This window comes from Ammospiza nelsoni, chromosome 3 (genome assembly GCF_027579445.1).
Source record: "Ammospiza nelsoni isolate bAmmNel1 chromosome 3, bAmmNel1.pri, whole genome shotgun sequence".
Lineage (NCBI taxonomy): Eukaryota > Metazoa > Chordata > Aves > Passeriformes > Passerellidae > Ammospiza > Ammospiza nelsoni.
The window spans coordinates 5,625,291-5,640,048 of NC_080635.1; the positions used below are offsets into that span (position 1 = coordinate 5,625,291).

The 14,758-nt window shown below is 45.7% G+C and overlaps 1 protein-coding gene across 1 annotated transcript in view; it reads left to right on the forward strand.

Annotated features, from left to right (window-relative positions):
• The window catches only part of SLC24A3 (solute carrier family 24 member 3), an 83,173-nt gene that overhangs the window by 20,707 nt on the left and 47,708 nt on the right, over positions 1-14,758 (forward strand). The window lies entirely within an intron of this gene.

The window sequence follows — 14,758 nt, forward strand, 5'->3', positions numbered from 1 at the left end:
CCCCATCGTGTCTGTGATGTGACAGCAAAAGGCAGATTGCTGTTGCTGACTGCGCTCCTGTGGCATTGAGGGTGGCCAGGCAATAAAAGTAAAACTGTAAATTGCACAGTAGGCAGCAAAGGACAAGAAAGAGGTGTGATTTGGGAGTGCTTTGTATTCCTGGTGTTTCTCCAGTGTTTATGAGCTGTTGATTTTCTTGTTTTGAGTGATGGGACCCTAGCAAAGAGTCTGGGGATTCCCTCCGTGGCCTGGTGCCAGGGAGATCATGGAAGGTCAGTTCAGGTAAAGCCTCACTGAGGAGCTTGACAAGCACTGAAATACTGCTGAAATGGAAATTTCAGTGTTAGGGAGTTTGGGTGGTTCTTTCTTCTGTTTGAAATAATGCTGTTGTTAGAGGCGTTTCAGCCAGACCTGCTTGCCCTTGTCCCTGATATGGGAACAGCTAAAGCTTCACAGATCCCTTGCAAACCTTTCCACTTCCAGTTTAAATGAACTCATTATGTTTCAGCTTGGCAGCAATAAGAGGAACAACAGGGAAGAGGGGAAAAATCTCAGAGTTAAAAGAGATTTCAAAAACACCTTAGGAAATGTTCCCGGCCAACCACAAACCCTCCCTGGGGATCCTATCCACATATTAGACCTCCAGCTGTGTATATCATACAGCTGAAAAAGGAAAACTTGGCCTCTGCAGTGCTTGGATGGAGAGCAGGCTGCTGTGGTGGAGTGCCAGAGAGCCTCGTCCTGTGCAGCAAAACCTTCCCTGCTCAGGGCTAGGAAGCCTTTCAGGAAACTCATCAGAAAATGCACGAGGTGGGGATGGTAATGCCTTCCCCAGGCATCATCCAAGGGCATGCTGCTTTGCAGATTAATTCCTTCCCCGTGGCTGGGGCAAAAATATTCTGCTTTGCTGATCAATGGAGCCTTGCTGTGGGAAAAGCACAAAGTGTGTCCTGTTTTCATGGCAGTGGCACAGTGTCAGCAGTGTGTGCCTTGGGAAGAGTGTGTGCTCTGGCATCCAGGGCTCTGTCCCAGGCACCTGCACAGTGGGCCAGGGAAAAGTCAGGTGTGGGAAGGGAAGAGGGAAAATGTGCTTCCCTGCCTTGCACCAGGGTGTTCCTGCTCTGGTTTGGGCAGGGAACTTCCTTCCATCCAGTCACTCTGTACAAATGGAAATGCCTTTGGGTAGTTCTGGGGGGTCACATGCTGCTCTCAGTCTCAGTGCTAAATTATGGCATTGACAGCAAGCTGAAGTGTGCATCCCAGATTTCCACCAGAATAACCCAGCACTGGGGTGGTCAGATCCTCTGTCCCTCAATGCCTGAGCTGTATTCCACATCCATGTCCCCTCCAAGGGGTCCAGACCTCTGAAGCTGTCCTATTCCCAGCTTGCACTGTTGTCCTAAAAATCAGCCAGCCCTATATGTTTAGGGCTTCAGGTGGATTAAAACAGTCAGCAGAAAAACTTCCCTTGGTTTTGGTTTGCTCTGGCTGAGCCAAATTACGATAGGGAAATTCTCTGCAGAGAGCTGAATAAAATCAGGGCTTTTGGAGGCAGGAGGGAAGCATTTAATGAAAATAATTTAGTTTTCCATAAAAGCTTTGTGGTTTGAGTCTCATAGCATCAAGCTTGAAGGGTTTTTATTGGGGTTTGGAAGGGGTGGGGCTGTTTCTGGTGATGATGCCGAGCCTGGGGGAAAGGAGAGAAAGCATTTCAGTCTGTGAGCGTGCAAGGCAGTGCCTTGGTTTCGTGCTGCTTTGCCATCTCATGAGTCACTTCACCCCCCTGCACCTCTGTGCTGCTCAGTGGAGTGACAGGGGTGATGCCTGTGCCTCGGGAGGATTGTCAGCTCTTTGCAGCAGTTTGGGAAATCTCATGGAAAGGAGCCTTAGAAGTGGAACAGATGGGTATCTGTGATCCAAATACTTGGTTGCTTCTTGCTCAGTTCCAAATTTGCAGCTGCCAGCAACTGCTGTGTGCCATCCATCATTTTGGAGCTGGTTTTGTTGTGCAGGAATGCAGGGATGCACTGATCCTGGCCAGCAGCAGGCTGTTACCCTCCTGGTTTGGCGACCCCAACTCCTTGCTGGGCTCTGTGTCAGCAGGGATGTGCTGGGTCACTCTGGTCACTGCTGTCACAGGGCAGGTTTCTGTTGGTTGTGTTAATTATCACAGAATCATGACATTGTTTGGTTGGAGGAGAGCTTCTTGGCTTTTAAAGCCTCTAAAAACTCAGGCTGTTTTGGAGAACAGAGCAGGAGATTGCCAAGCACCGTGGTGTTGTCATCTTGTTTTCTCTGAGACGTCCCTCCATCTCACCTGGGTGACAGTGCAGTCTGCTGCTGCCCCCTGTGCTTTAGGAAATCCAGTTTAGCCACAGAGATGCCAGATAGAATAAAAAAAGATAAATGCAGATAAGTGTAGATAAATGTAGATAAGTGTAGATAAATTTAGAGCTTTTCCTTCCCTCACCAACAAAACCTGAGTCGGGAGCTGTTCACTGCTCTGTTCCTGTGCGGATCTCATGGCTGTGCTCGCTGTGCTTTGCCCTCCACTTCCCTTGGTGGGGCTGAGAGGGGTTTGCAGCCCAAGGAAGAGCCTTGGGCGTGGAACTGGGAGTAGAAAGGTGCTGCTGTGCAGAGTCCCCTGCTGTGTGTGTGTCAGGGCACGAAGATCTGTTTGCTGCTGTGCCTGTGGTGCTTCTCCTCTGAGAGTGCTGGGGCTCTCTGGTGTCATTCCAGCCATGGAGGGCCCTGCCATGCAGCAGGTTGTTAGCATGCACAGCCATGCCCTGCCTGGCTCTCAGCAATCCCCTTTTCCCACTCCACTGCAGCCCCAGGATTCACTGTTTCGTGCCCAAGGTTTGTACACCAGCAAAACCCCGTGCCCCGAAGCTTGGCAGTGCATGGGGGTGTGCTGTGCCCTCAGTCTCTGCAAACAGCCAGAGTTTTCCCTGCTGAAAGGGCTTCCAGCTGCTCTGCACACACATTTCTGCATCTCCACTGCATCCTCACCTTGGTTCTGACAGAAACCAGGCAGAGAGAGGTGCTGTGCTTTGGGCTCCTACATGGCTGGAACGGCACCTGGGAATAACACCCTCAGAAACTGCACTGGGGTGCACAGGGTCCCTTAGCAGGTGTGCCCCTCAAATGGCTCATGCAAGGGAGATGAGAGGCCTTTTTGAGGCCGTTTGCAGATTATTGATGGCAGGGAAGTGTAACAGTTATGCAAAGGTTATGCCACCAAGGGAAACGTGGTATTTAGCTGTGTGATTGCCACTGAAATCCATTGCCCTTCTGGCTAAAGCTCCCCAAAGCTCTTTGAAAGTGTCTGGCATGTGTTCCCCGAGTGTGACACAGCAGTGTATAGGTCAGCAGAGGAAATTAGCCTGGATCATTGTGTGTGGCTGAGGGAAGCCTCCTCCTGACAGGATGAATCACTGGGAGCAGCTCACAGCCTGGTTCTGGAGTGTCCCCTCTGTGCCCCTGCTCACATCCCAAGCTGGTTTGTGTCTGTCACTGGGCCGTCTGTGCCTGTAGCACCTCTCTGGCTGTGCATCTTGAGTGGTACAGTGCTTTTCTGCAGCCTGCTGAAATGCAAGGAGATGCTTGCATCTCTGGCTTGGTCCCCTCAGCAGCACTAAGCTCCCCCATCAGGGATGCTCTTCTGGACAAAATGAGAGTAAGAAGGAAGAATGGCACTGTATAGATAATTACAAAGGAGACAAAAAATCTCTCGAGCTTGCCATCCTCCCTAGCTTTGCTTTAAACATCCTCTCTTCTTGCAGGCCATTAAAACTAAAAGCCACGTGTTGTGCAAGTGGATTTTCTCTATATTAATGCTTTCAGGGGCTCTGGGCCACTTCTTAGTGCAGCATGTGTGTGCATTGTTAGGAAGTGGAGTTGGGCTGTGAATTTACAATATGAAATGGCTGAGGTTTAAGCATTTGCATTTTCCCTGTGGCTCAGGAAGGTCCCAGTCCTAGCTGAGGAGCAAGTTTGCATAGCAGATTGTAGGAATCACCACTGTCCTGCCCAGGTGTTTGTGTAGCAGGCAGCAAGGGTGGTTTTAATGAGCTGCTCTTATGAGCTGTGTGTTGGAATGGGGTGGGATTGATGGATTTTGTGTAAGGCAGCAGCACACAGTCAATATTTGGGCCCAGCAGCTGGAGATGGTCAGTGCCCTGTGTGGGAGCCTGTCCTGGACCCAGTGAGTGCAGGGGGGTCCCTCATCCCAGGAGTGCATCCAGAGCTGCCAGAGAAAGAAGGATGTGAGCTCGTGGCCCTGGTCTTTGGGAATCTCTGGAGTTTGCTCAGTGAGAAGCAACATGCAATGAGGGATTCTTGTCCATGATGTGACCCTTTTGCCATTCCAGCCTGTGCAGAGTGTGTGTCATGCCTGGCTTCCTTCACACAAAGGAAGGAATTCCTTTCCTTGAGGATAGGAATGCTGCCTTCTTGTTTTTCCATCTTGGAAGGCAAGGCAAGGTGGCAGGAGGGGGAACAGGGTGATGAGGTGGATGATATTTGGTGTAAAATGAAAGGTATCAGGTAAGGCTTTGATGGGAGAACATCTCTGGGGTGCTCTTTGTCTGTCTCCAGCTGCAGCTGCAACATCAGCAGTGCCAGCACCACCCTGACAAGCTGGCCTTTCCATGACACAGGAGTTTGCTGTGCAAAACAGACCTAGGAGGCTTTTAAACTATTTCTCCTCCTTGTAAGAGGAGAAATAGCTTAAAAGCCCCACAGATTGCTGTGTCATGGTTCCCTTCCTGCTGGCTGGTGGCCAGTGGTCCTCTGAAACCAGGACCACACTCTCCCTTCTCCTCCTTCAGCAGGTCTGGAGCTCTGGAGGAGCACCAGAGGGGGGTTCTGGGCTGCTCATCAAAGGAGGGGCTGGAGGCACTTCCCCTGAATGCTTCTCATTTTTTTTGCCTGGTAAATGTAGGCTCTTCCAGAATAAATGAAGTTGTAAGTGTATCCTCAGGAATTGATTGAAAGACTGGCTCACCATTTTAAGGTATTTAAAGACTTTAAAGACTCTCTCGTTTGAAAACATAATCTTATTTTAAGACTCTGGATATTAGCAATGCAGTGCTTCCATTTAGGGAGGAAGGGGAGGAAAGGATATAATTGGGATAAAACAGAAAATGAAAAAAGAGCCCAGTAGTACCTTAGTAAAACAGATGGTCCTTTCTTCTGCCTGTGTGGGGATTTAGATGTAATTACAGCTGCCCTTGGAGCTCCCTCTGATTGTTTGGAAGAACAAATTCTTGGAGATCCACTGAAATCAAACCTTTTTTGTGTCCAGCTTTGTCTTGTCATGTGAGGGAGGTGAGGGGGTTCCTCCTTCTTCTCTGCTTCTCCTTTCTTCCAGCAGACAGCAGTGAATGCTTTTTCCATGTCAACACAGAAAGTGTATAAATGTTTGCATGTATAAAAGACATGAGAAACTTAAACCATCACAGAGAGGAACTGTTCTTTCCCTTCTTCTTCATTCTGATTGATCCTTTAAGGTCAAATTATTTTGGTGGGAGGGTGTGGAAGGAGCTGCCATTGGTGATGGCCCAGTCAGCATTGTCACCTGCCATGGGGCACATGTCACTGCAGTGAGCAGGGGGTGTTGCCTGTGTCCAGTGGCCACTGCCACCAAGGAGCTGGGACTCTGCTGAGGGCACCCAGGGGCCTGGAGGAAGGAAGGATCACTGTAGGAGTGATCTGGGGTACAGCTCCTGGAGAGGAGTCCCACCTTTGGGACAGAGCCTCCCAGCAGCCTGGTGTGGTCAAGCTCCAGGGAGCTGGCCTCGTGCACATCATCATTTGGGAGCTAACAAGCATGAGGCATCCAGATGGCAGGAGTGATGTGTGTATTGTAGCAGAGCTAATGCTGAGGCCCAGTGGTATAGCAATGTTCCTTGGGTATCAGTAGCGATGTTCTCTTCTAAAATGGTAATAAAGGGCACCTTTGCTTATTAGTAATGAATGTCAAGCCATTCACCATCATGAAAATATCCTATTCCCATGACTTTGATAAATAGCTGCTGAAGCTCATGAATTTTTAACAGTAGTCCTATATTTAGGGGCTTTCAGTTTCTGGGTGAGATGAAAGGCGCTTCGGAGATGGAGTTCTGGAAACGCCTCGTCTTCTGCAACCACTGGTACCTATTTAAAGCCAGTATTGTCTTTCTGATGTATGAACAGTATGCTGACATTGATTGATGTGATTTTTATGCTGGAGATTGGGCTCTAAGCCTGCCTGTCACCATAAAGCAAAATGCATAACTGCAGAGGGACCTGCTGTGTACTTTGCTTCATCTGCACGAGCTGCGTGTTCACTTTTTCCCACAGTCACAGAATAAGCTGAACCACTTCTTCCCTGTAGCAACCAGCTAGGAGGAAAAGAGGAAAGCAAAACTCAAATCTGTCAGTGGGACCCCAGAGGAAAGGGCAGGACCCAGCTCTGCCATGTGACACAGAGCAAAGCCTGGGTGTGGGTTTTCCAAAGATCTGGACCCTGATGGTGCTCACTCTCTGGCTTGGTCCCCTCAGCAGCACTGAGCTCCCCCATCAGGGATGCTCTTCTGGACAAAATGAGAGTAAGAAGGAAGAATGGCACTGTATAGATAATTACAAAGGAGACAAAAAATCTCTCGAGCTTCCTGTGCAGTTCAGAGGTGAGGTGTGGGGAACAGAAAGTGTGTGCTCTGTCAGGCTGTGCTGGAGAGCCAGAACCCCCAGTTTCACTGACCTCAGCCCTCTGAGGGCACTGATTCCAAAGGGTGTTGTGACAGCCTTGCTGTGGGAGTCACATTGGTCTTTAGTCAGTGCTAATTGCTGGAAAGCAATTAGTTTGTTTAGACAAGGCTGTGGTGGTTCCCATCCATGGAAGATCTTGCTTGCTGCATCCTCTCCTTTCCACAGCCATCCCCAGTTCCCATCTGACTCTGCTCAGCAGAATGGTGTGCAGTTGCCCAGACTCTTTTTAGAAATATTGTGTTTCATCCCATTTCTTGGGAGAGCACGTGTCCCCGTCTTCTCTGAGGTGGTCATTGCCGGGTGCATGATGAATGCGTGTAACACTGAGAAAATTGTTGAAATCTCAGCCTGGAGTAAGGGAATTGCTGGTGGCAGGATAATAAGTGGGCTGAGAAACGTCCCAGTTGAACCTGGACATTTTCAGCTACTGTATCAAAGTGCAGTAAAACTGGAAAAATTGGATTAAATAATGGCCAGACCATGAGCAGGTAAGTCCGGGGAACCTGTCGGGTGTGAGCTGAGAGTCTGAGGTACGCTTGGAGGAGCAGAGGGGTGTTCAGAAATACCAATGAACTGCAAAAGGAGCTGGAGATGTGATGAGGGCACAAGTAAGACCCCTGTGCTGTGGGTTTCAGCCAGGCAGAGAGCTGACTGCAGCTCTGTTCCAGAAGAGCTGGGCTTGTGGCTGATCCAAGACAAGCTGAAGGCAGAGGTGTTGGGATGCCTTGGAAAAGGCTGGCTGTCATCCCGAGAGCTTTGTCACCTGAAAATCCCTCCCATGCTAATGTTTACACCCCCAAGAATTCCCTTCTAATGTACTTTTATTGCTCTATCAAAGTAAAGAATTGCTCTAATTTCCTTTTATAGAAGCTTTAGGTAGGTGTAGCATTTTAACCTTGCAATCTTGGAATGGAAATTTTCCCTGCCAGTTTTACGTGCAAAGAGCTAAATGATGGATGTCTGAAGTATGGAACTGTCTCTGATTTGCTAAACATAATTTCCATAAGATTTAAGTGCCTGAGCACTTTAAGCACCTTGTGTTGGAAATGGGAAAGGAAAATTGCTTCTGTTGTGGCTGAGAGGGAAAGGAACCAGATCCTCTGGGTGTCATTTAAGCTTAAATGGAAAATCCTAACACGTTCTGGGTCCTGTCCTGTGCTCCCCAGGGTGTCAGGGGCTCTCTGTCATAGCAGGGCTGCCCTGCCTTTTCAACCAGCTCTGGGCCTCTAGAGGAGACAGGCCATGTGTCCTCATTATCCAGAACCAATCTCCAAATAATGGTAAACACTGATTACATCAAAGTAAGAAAATAGTTAATGGGATGCCTAATGTAAAATAGCAGAGATTGTAATAGCTTTAAGCATTTATACATTCAGTGGAGCTTAAAGCATATTAGAGCTGTTCCACAGATGAACCTGGACAGTTCAAATGTTGAAATTCATTTGCAGGCAGTAAATCCCTGCCCTGATGGCTTTGGGGGAGGCCTGGAGCAGAGGCTGCTTTGGCAGGAGGGCAGTGCTGGCTTGGGGGCTGCACTCTGTGACCTGTGAGGGCTTTTCCAGCCCAAAGGGTTCTGTGACTCCAGGGTCTCTGTGTCCCTCACATCCTCCTCTGGCCCAAGGTGCTGTCCCTGTGCCACATTCCAGGTGCTCACAGTGGCATTGCCCTGCTGCTTGCCAAAGCCAGCCCGTGTTGAAGCTGCCTTTATTCCATGACCACGTGTTTAAGCCACAACTTTAAACATGTTTCTGGCAAAATCCAAAAGTTTGGTTCTTTGCAGGAGGTTCTTTTGGGTTTTTTTTTAATATGCTCCAATCCAGGTTCCCACCCACCCCTGTATTCCCAGGGGAATTTGCTCCCCTCCTTTGAGCTCATGGCATCCCTGCATCCAGTACTTGGGATGCTGAGAGGTTAAAAAGTCCCTCCCTTTCCCACCCCCTCAGAAAAGCAGAGAGGTGACAGCAGCATCTCTTCCTTTCCAGGTGGCTTTATAGAAGTGCTTCTTGTAAAGTTGCCTTTTTTGGTTAGCCTGCCCATGGATAGGAGCACAATATAAATATTTGTTACCCAAAATAAAGCTAATGAAAGAGGGACTGTATTCCGTTCCAAATCAGAAGTAGTCTGGGAACTCCAGAATAGCTGTAATTAAGCCAGTAAATTATTAGGAATTTCTGGCAGTTCATTTGAGGACAGGAACCAGCCAGGGATTTGTTCTTTTCTTGCTTGGTTTTTGTTCTTCTTGTTTGATTTTGTTAAGAGCCTTCCTTGCACCAGCTATTTCTGCCCAGAGTGCGTGGCTGATAATGGATCACTTTGCAGGAGCATTGCATTTGTCAAGGGTAACATCTTGATCCAGCACCAGCTGTGGAGCTTTTACTCAGGTCTGTAAAAGTTGTACCACTGGCACTTGTGCTGATAGCTCCCTGTGCTGCCTCTCACAGGGAGCAATTGCTGCTCAGGATGGGGCACAGAGCAGAGCAAAATCTGCTGCAGAATCCCAGAAAGGTTGGAAGGGACATGAAAACCTGTACAATTGGCACGCCCTGATATGGACAGGGACACTATCCCAGGGTGCTCCAAGCTCCATTTAACCTGGCCTTGGGCACTTGCAGGGATCCAGGGGCAGCCACAGCTTCTCTGGGCAGCCTGGTCTTTTTCTTCTCACAGGGAAGAATTTCTTACCCCTGCCCTCTGTCAGCTTAAGCATACATTATACATATACATTTTTAATATATTTTTTGTATATATAAAAATTATATTAAAAATATAAGCAGTGTATATAGATACATTATATATATTATTTAAAATGTAGATAATATATATAGTATTACATATTATATATATTTTATATATTATAGTCTATATAATATATAGAATATATGTTTTATATTAGATATATATTGAATATAATATATAATATATTGAATATAATATATAATAGATAATAGAAAATATATTATATATTATATATTATATACAATAGATAATAAAAATTATATTATATACTATATATTGTAATAGAACATATTTATATATATTAATATATAGATTTAAAATATATATATGTATATATAATGTATACTTACATATAAATATATATTTTTATCTAGTATGTATTATATATATAAGATACTATATATATTTTATATATATATTTATTTATTTATTTATTTATTTATTTATTTATTTATTTATTTATATGTATAAGCAGCCTAACTATAGCATGGTCAAGTGAAACACGGGAAGATAAAAGCTCAAAGATCCTGGGAAACAATTGCCAGATTCTTGCTGTGACAGAAATTAGTTCCTGTACTGAACAAAGGAAAGTATAACCTTCTCTTTAAAGGTCACTTGCTGCTGTTATTTGACTTAAACTCTCTCCGACCCATATGCTGTAGCATATTATTTATTATTTCTGATTTCTCCCCCATTTTTGCTAAGATATATGTGCTTCTTCTCCTTGGATCTCGATTCACCTCTGACCTTGCAAGCAACTCATTTGCACTGCAGCCAAGGCAGAACCTTTTTGACTTCACAAGGGCTCTGCTTGTGTTTAGGGGTTTGTTCCTTCAAGGCTGTGCTTCCTGCAGTGGAGGAAAGCACCAGGAGAGTGTGTGTGCAGCTGGCATAGGGAAAGGGCCCCATGATGGAGCAGGACTTGATTCTGGGGAGTGAGGAGTGTGCAGGGCTGGGCTTTTCACCTGCTTCTCTCAAAGGAGATGCATTTTGCACTTTCTGCACAGTTCTGAACATGTGGAATTCTGGAGAATTGTCAGCCAGAGGTGTAAGGAATGACAAGCTGCTCAGATTTTGGGGACACCCACAGAACCATGCATGCTGTGGCTGTGTGCATGTTTACACCCAGGTAAAACAGCCCTCCAGCCTGGCCAGAGCTGCCCTCCCTGGAACTGGTGCTGAGAGGCAGCAGTGGGGCTGCTCCGTGGGTGCAGGGCCCTGGGAGCTGCTCTGGCAGCTGCTTTCAGGCTGGCATTTCTCTCCACAGTAGCAGGGAGTAATGTTTGTTCTCACTTCCCATGCAAATGAGCTGCCAGCTCTGAGTTCCCCGTGGTGCACAGGGTTCACCATCTCATATTCCTCCATCTCCTCCCTCCTTTCTTCCCCCAGCCCATGCGTAAGTTACTCAGTAGAAACACAGACCTCTCCCATTCTGTTCACACCACACCTGCTCTGTCTGGAACAGGTACCTGGCCAGTCTCAGTGGCTCCAGCAGGGATGCTCCCACCCCTCTGCCTCTTGCTGCCACCTCTGTTGGGTGACTGTCCCCCAGGGGCCAGGCACAGAGCCTGGAGAAGCCCCTGCAAGGTGTGGGATGGTGTCTCTGGGCATGCTGCATGATTTACTGTGGGCTCTGGGCCCCGTGCTGCTTCAGCTGCTGCTTTGCAGCAAAGTGGAGACAGGAGTGAAACATTAGCAAAATGTTTTATTATTGATGTGTCACCATAGTTTGGCTCTCTTTGCATTTTGGCTTATGCCACTGCAATGTCAGCACCATTTTCACTTAGTAGAGAGTAAAACATTATTTATATATATATATATATATATGTATATATATGTGTGTGTATATATATATATGTGTGTGTATATATATATGTGTGTATTTATATATTTATATTTATATATTTAATATATTTATAGATATATATTTATATTTTATATATTTATATTAAATATATTTTATATATTTAAATATATATTATATTTTTATATATTGCATATAATATATTATATGTAATATATATTTTATTTTAATATATTTATATATATTATATATGTATTATTTATATATTATATATTTAAATTTATTCTATATTTATATATAGAATACATGTTATATATTTATAGAAATAATATGTATATTAAATATATATTAAATATATCTATTATATATTTAAAGGTACATATATATATATATATATGTGTGTGTGTGTGTGTGTATATATATATATATATATATATATGTCATAGGTGACAACAGCAGAATTCACAGAGAAGGAATTGTGAGGACAGCATGAGAAAACGAACCAAGGCTGTAAATTTGTGAGTTTTCTGTGCTGGTAACTCACTGGCCAGGCTGAACATCTTTCATTTCTTAAAGCTGTGGGAGATTTCCCAAGGGTTTTCTTGTCCCCAGAGCAGAAACACTGGCTAGCAATATAAAGACTTCCTAAAAAAATAAGTGGATGTCGCAGCATTTGGAACTATTGCTCCAGTACAGTGCTGGATTTTTGGAAAAGTAATCCTTTTGGAGAGGTGGGAACATTAAATGAGAGAGGGAAAGGAGGAGCTGGGAAGAGGGTTGTGAAAAGTGCCACCCCCAAGGAAAGGTACAGCAGCACCTTCCCTGCACACCTGGCCTGAGCAGAGACAGGTTTGTGTTGTGTCAGCCAGTGCAGAACCTTCTGTGAGTCACCTGTGGCCTGGGCTGAACAGGGTTCCAATTTTGCACATTAATTGAGAATAACAGGACAAGAATTAATTCCAGCTCATTGTATTATGACTAAAATAATTTTCTCTTGGCAGGTGCAGATCCAGACTTTTCCTCTGAATCTGGCCATACCCTTTTGATGGTGTCCCCAAAAGGTGTGGGGTCCGTGTGCTGCACAGCAGCCTGTCAGAACACCTGGGGTCAAGTGCAAAACAGCACAGCTTCTCACACCTGATGCTCATCTGCTCCTGCAATATTTAGCCCCTTTTCCAAGTCCAGTCCTTACCTTGCTAATGGCCATCTAATTCCAGTTATGTGAATAATCCTTATATTCATTCACAGTTCTACAAGTTGCCCCAGTGCAAGGTAGAACTGCACCCTTGGAAAGAGTGTTGTTCAGCCCTTGGTTTTCAGGGAATGTGACCCTCAGGAACTGAAAACTGAGACTGAGTTGTGTATGTCCAAGGGCTGGAACCCCCTGGGAAATGCACCATGAATTGTGCCTGATGCCCACAATGCAGGAGGGAACTGGGGAGGTGCTAAATAAGCTCTGTGAAGATCCTGCCCTTCCCCTGCTCCAATCTGATACCTGCCAAGTCTGCTGGACCAGAGTGGATTATCAGGCAGAAGTCTTTTATTCTTTGAGTTTAGGTTTGTTGGCAGGGTGGTTGGGGTTTTTTCTGTGCAATCAAAATAAACCTGGCAAAATCTGCACCTATTTTCTGACAAAGGCTGGGGACGCTTTTAGTGAAATAACAAACTGTCTGGGCTTTTATAATCCACTAAATAGGGCAGCTGTTGTTGGAGTGGTGTTCAGCAGCACCCTTTATTTCTTCTTAGAAAGGAGCTCCTGTATTTTGCAAAGCTCTCCTCTTATCTGTACTCATCTGCACCTGATGCAGCTAATAAAAATGCAGCAGATTTCAGATTTGCATACATTAGTTTATAATTGCATGTTTCCCAGTGTAACCCACTGAATGTGTTTGTGTTGGGGATGATGTTGTGGAGGATGTGCTGATGGACATTTTGGATTTTCTCTGAATAGCAGGTGCATTTCCTGCCTGAGGGAGCACTGGGCATTTCTGCTGTGTGCAGGAAGGAGGGCCAGGATTCCCAGCCACTACCCTAAAGACACCTTATGCTATTTTTGTACTGTTTCTTCCCCACATGCCTTTACCTTAGGTGCACTTCAGGCTCCTTGAACCTCCCAGAGACTCTTGATAAAGGGATTGTATTTTTATCATCTGTCTGTAATGAATGTAAAGTCTCAGAAGCAGCTGCAGGAGGAGGGGAAGCACACACACGTGTATTGGCAAACAATTCTGGATATTGCTGCAGGCACACCTCCCTTGTGTTTCCTGTGGTCAGGAGTTTTTCTTAAAGCTTTGAGGGAAACACTGGATTTTGACATAATGATGTTTTGCTGAGGAAGGATGAATCCTTTCCACCTCATTTACCTTTGCTGTCTCTCAGCTTCCACAGTGTTTTGTGTTGCTTGTTGGGGTTTTCCTCACTCCTGTCCTTGTGCTGGCACCTCCCTGACTGCTTCCTTAGGCTGCACACCTAACACAGGGGTTTCTGGCAACCTTTGGCAGTTCTAACACAGCAAATGTGCTGGGGTGGGAAGGGAAGGCAGCCTGGCAGGACTTGTTCTGCCTTGGAAGGAAGGAGTCACAGCTCCTGGAAGTGGTCACAGCTCCTGGTGGGTGAGTCCTGACTGGTGACGAAAAGTCACAGGCATTGCTGGTTCTCATAAAGGAGAAGGGTATTGCTGTGTTCCTCTGTTGTGGATATTTTAAAGATGCTTCTGCTAATTTGTTAGGACTCCTTATAGAATTTTCCAATCCATAGGAATACAATTAACAGTAATAAGCTGAGCCTTTGGGTAAAAGATTGTATGTAAAAAAGAATGGTTTCCTCCTCTGGTGCAGTGTCTGGGTAGAGCTGTTGCTTGCATGAGGAGCAAAATTCAAATGCAGCTGCCTTTTGCTCAGTTATTGCTTCAGAGGCAGCAAAACCAGGAGAGTGAGCTGGATTGTTTTACCATTTAATCTTCTGTGCATTTGTAATTAAGTCCCTATTGCTGGAGCTTTATTAATGCTAAAGATGTGAAAGGCAGTTTGATTTTTTTCCAGCTGATGGCTGAATGTGAAGAACTGACCATTAGAAGAAAGCTGTTGTTTCAAAATCTGGAATTACTGAGAAGCACTTGAATGCTAGACCATCATCTTCACACTGGCTTTTTGATTTATAACCCAAAGCCATTCCTGCAGCCTAATTGCCAGGCTGTTCTTAAGAGCTTTATAATCCAATTAACATCCAGAGCAGTAATAAGGCATTTGAGCAAATGGAGGGAATTTGTCTTTTGGTGACTTGCAACAGTGCATTTGCAGCAAAGGCTGTGAAATGCTTGCTGTGCTCCTCTCCATGGTTCTCTGGATTGCTGGGCAGTGGGAACAGAGCTGCCAACCCCTGCAGGAGATGTTGCACCTGCTCTGAGTGCTTCCCTCGAGGAAGGAGCCGTGCTGTGCTCTAGGGGGGCATCTGTGGGTCACAGGG